Below are 4,791 nucleotides of genomic sequence, written 5' to 3'. Positions count from 1 at the left end.
GCAGGTTGATTTGTGATTGATTAGGAGAAATGCAATTGTTTATATTTCGTTGTGGATGTCTAGCTAGTTAAAAAAGAAGAAGAAGAAAATCATAAGAGTTGTTGAAGCCTAGTAATTTCAATGTTAAGAGTCTTTGGGGAAAGTTGACAGCAATATTAGCTTAACCATGTTCAATAATCATATAATCTGAACTTATCTTCTTAGTTCCAATTGGTATCTTAGGTCTTTTGCAATACTACCACAAGTCCTAATATGGACATCTATAGTGAGATTTGAAGAGAGTCCTGTACGAACCAAAGTCTCCACATCAGTGGTCTTGTTTGGATTCTTGACATCAATTTTTGCCATGTTTTTTTTTTTGAAAAATTACAAATAAACTAGCTTTGTCACCTTGGGTCAGCGTGTTTTGGCAAATCCTCTCAAGGTTCGCATGCACTATGGGCATCCTGATGTGTTTGATAGGATATTTCATATATCCCGAGGTGGTGTAAGCAAGGCATCCCGTGTTATCAATATTAGTGAAGATATATATGCAGGGTTCAATTCCACGTTACGGCAGGGCAATATCACACACCATGAATACATACAGTTTGGAAAAGGGAGAGATGTTGGGTTGGACCCAATTGCATTATTTGAGGGTAAAGTAGCTGGAGGGAATGGAGAACAAGTCTTAAGTAGAGACGTATACCGGCTTGGGCAGCTTTTTGACTTCTTTAGAATGTTGTCTTTCTTTTTCACAACTGTTGGCTATTACGTGTGCACAATGATGACTGTTCTTACTGTTTACATCTACTTATATGGGAAGGTATACCTGGCCTTATCTGGATTGGATCGTGCAATTACAAGACAAGCAAAGATGTTGGGTAACACTACACTTGATGCAGCTTTAAATGCTCAATTCTTGGTTCAGATTTGTGTTTTTACTGCAGTACCGATGATAATGGGTTTCATTCTGGAGCTGGGATTGCTGCAGGCTGTTTTTAGTTTTATAACCATGCAGCTTCAGTTGTGCTCTGTCTTCTTCACATTTTCTCTTCGTACTAGAACACATTATTTTGGTCGCACAATTCTCCATGGCGGTGCAAAATACAAAGCAACAACATATGGTTATACAGCTGGAGAAAACTGTGGAGGACTTTGATGATTGGACTAGTTGGCTTCTTTACAAAGGTGGAGTTCGGGCGAAGGGGGAAAATAGCTGGGAATCTTGGTGGGACGAAGAGCAGATACATATCCAGACGTTGAGAGGCCGCATTTTGGAAACAATCTTAAGCTTTCGATTTTTCATCTTTCAATATGGAATTGTCTACAAATTCCATCTCACTGGAAACGATACTTCATTAGCGATTTATGGCTTTTCTTGGATTGTGCTGCTCGGTTTTGTTATGATCTTCAAGATCTTTACCTATAGCCCGAAGAAGTCAACCAACTTCCAGCTCATTATGAGATTAATACAGGGTGTCACATCCATAGGGGACTCGCCTAGTCCAATTAGCACCCCATAATTTATTTTTAAGACTGGCCCAGTCTTTTAGATACCGTTAAACCTTAGGAGCCTTATCATTGCAAGGGCGATGAAGGCGCTGGCCCAAGCCCATTCTTAGGGGACTTACATAGTCTGTATAGTGTTCCCCTCTTCTGTTTTAAGACTAGCCTAGTCTTTTAGGTGTGTTTCATCTTTGACACTAGAATCCCCTCTCATTGCAAGGGCAATGAAATAGTCATATAGAGCCCCCCTTAAGAGACAAGCTATGTCCTAACATGAATGTCAAACCCGTTTAGAGACAGGCTTTGTCTCATTAGAGCGCCAACCCTTTTAGGGAGACAAGCTATGTCTCACGAAAACATAATCCTTTGGAGACAAGTTTTGTCTCATTAGCGAGTCATACATAGGAGACTATCCAAGCCTCAGATAGAACACCTCATTTAGGTTAAAGACCGACTTGGTCTGTTAAAAGCCATATCCATCTTGTCATTGCTAGGGCAATTGAGCCCATCTCTGTGTTTAGGAGACTTGCCTAGTCTCACTAGCACCCTTCTTATCTCTTCTTCTTTTAGGAGACTAGCTTAGTCTCATTAGCACTCCCCTCTTAGGGTTGTGCGCTAGGAGTAAGTTTTTTTCTATTAGCATAGAAGTCTATCCTTAGCTAGAGAGTCAATCTTTCCGGGGTCAGTCCTATCATCATAGGGGTTAAGATTCTATCCAACCTCTTATCCAGTCATATGATTTTTTTATCCACTCCTGCAAGGCATAGGATGCTGTCCAACCCTTGCAGAGTTGTTATTCTGTTCATTCCCCTGCAAAGCATAGGATGATGTCCAACCTTTGCGGGATATTCAGGAGTCTGTCCTACCCTTATTATGATAGGATTCTGTCATCTCGTGTCAAAAATTCCCAAAACATCAAAAACATCTAAAAAGCCAAAAATCTCAAAAATCTGGAGTCATTAGGAGTAGTTAGGAAATTCTATTCCGAACTACGTTGGCTTGATCCCTTTCAACAGGGTACGTAGTGCAGCTTGAGATTCACATCCCAAGTCCAGCCAAACTTTTAAAAAACATAACATTTCAAACATTCCCAAAAATACAAAAATCTTCAAAACCTTTTCAAAAAGATCTTCCCCTAGAGTTAGGAGTCTGTCCTAGATAGTTGGGGTGTTTTAGTGTTAGGTGGCTGTCCTGATTTGTTTGATATGGTGTGTCCTGTCGTGTGAGTGTCCCTAGAGTTAGGAGGCTTCGAGTCGATCGGTTAGACACTTAGTCGAACCGATGGCTAGACTAGGAAGCATATAGTCAGCCCGTGGTTTTCTTTAGGATGCACAGCCTAGTTACACATAAGATGTAGGGCCCACCTGCATTAGCTTAAGCCAAATCAACTTGCATTAGTTAGGGCATATAGAGAGTCCTAAAAATTACAATTCACTTGAATTTAAGCAATGGTATAAAAAACTTTAAAAAATTAGTCGAGTTTAGTGGATCGAGTCTAGGATAGTGGTTCTAGACGGTTAGGCATCGTAGTTAGAATAGGTCATCGAACTACGTTGACTCCGATTCTTCCCGAGGCAGGGATACGTAGAGCAGCTGGGATGGACGGCCATCTTGGTCCGAGTCAAGTCGCATTAGAGTTTTATGATTCATCTTGTCCTGTCATATATAGAGTTGATTTGTGTTGTATGTTTTGCTGTATTTTCTTACTTTCATGTACAGATCCTATACCTTTAGCTGTAGCATGCATGTGTTTGCACACCAGAATTTAGACACCAATTAGGTATGACATTCATAACCTAGCTATTCTTAGGCGACACTACTTTCATTTCTTTTATATGTGCTTATTATTCATCTCCGAAACATGCATGATTAGATAGACGTATTTTCGGAGATATTAGTTCCCATTTCACACGATTTTCGTCCAAAACTCTTCAAAATTTATAATAAATGACATAAGAGACCAGGTGCTTGCACTTGGGCGGACGAGGTGCTCTTCGGACCTTCCAAATTCGTAACCAGGCATGAACCTTCTTTTATATCTCTGGTTATCCGTTGCAACAGAGCATAGTATGGGATCCTTGGCCCACTTCCTTGGATGACGACTCTTCTTTGTTTAAAGGTACGCCTCGAATCTGGGCTAGTCCCCGAATCGAGAGGTATCTCACCCTTTGTATCGCCACTCATGCTGTGAGGGGCACTTCTTTCGAGAGTTCCTTGGTAGAGCTCTCCATTCACGTGGATGATCCTGAGACTTAGCGTGGGGGCCCGTCCCCCGCCTCTCTCGGATCGGGGTTCACAGGCTGGCGACTCTGTTGGGGATTTCTTTTGGAGATATTGCCTAACTCTGTTAAAATGCCATTTGTTACTAACTTTGAAGAATTTTGGGCTAAAATCATTATAAATGGGAATTCAATCGCTTAGAATCCAGGGGCACCAAATAGGTGTTTAAAACAAGGGAATCACACACTGCACAACATACATCATTTTATTTTCATTTTTCTTTTATTGATTTTATTATTATGGGCTCCACGGGATAGATACAGTGCGTGCCAGATGGGATGTCATTACCCTGCTGGTGCTGTTGTATCTATTTCCAAGCTATGCGCCAGAGCTGCAACCGTAGACACTGGGTGTGCTGGTGTTCTACAGCAGCCGATGAGCAATGAACATACTCTGTATAATGTTGGGTGTGCCGGTGTTATACATCAAGGGTATGGTCATAAGCATAGTACCCTGCAGAAATGCCTGGGCCCTACTTTTATTTCATTATATTATGTATATATATGTACTCATATAGGACGAACATGTGTTGCTTACACATGTTAGAGCCTAGATTTAGGAGCCATGTCCTATCTATAGATTATTGTAGCTCACTTTATGTGGTTACAGACGCAGTCCTAGTACACTCACATGTCTGTCATGAGTCGAGACTCTCTCAACTCCTCTAGATTAGACTAGGGATGGTGCCCCTGGTTACGGTGTATATATGTATATATATATATATATATATATATATTGATTATTAGATTAGGGCCTACTTATTCAGTGAGGTTTCCTTATCTAATTCTATCAATCCATCTTCAAGATTTAGACCCGGTCTATGACCTACTTCTGTCATTTTGTGGCCGTGGTCTTCTTTATGATCTACTGATCATCTTTGATCGTGGATGAAGAATTCAGTGTTACCTATCGTATCCTTCTCATATGATTGATTCTGATCTGATTATGTTCCACTTGTTTGATTGAGAGTTTGTCTTGCTGACATTCATTCGAGTGTGTATTCTTATGGAGAGCCTCGCTTTA

General features: G+C 40.7%; 1 pseudogene; it reads left to right on the top strand.

Annotated features, from left to right (window-relative positions):
- Positions 1-376: 376 nt before the first annotated feature.
- Positions 377-1,141, top strand: LOC143856060 (callose synthase 10 pseudogene; annotated as a pseudogene).
- Positions 1,142-4,791: the final 3,650 nt, after the last annotated feature.

This window comes from Tasmannia lanceolata, unplaced genomic scaffold, assembly GCF_043159265.1.
Source record: "Tasmannia lanceolata isolate RefF3 unplaced genomic scaffold, GAP_Taslan_0.1 ptg000023l, whole genome shotgun sequence".
Classification (NCBI taxonomy): Eukaryota; Viridiplantae; Streptophyta; class Magnoliopsida; order Canellales; family Winteraceae; genus Tasmannia; species Tasmannia lanceolata.
This window is presented reverse-complemented; position numbering and strand designations above follow the sequence as displayed.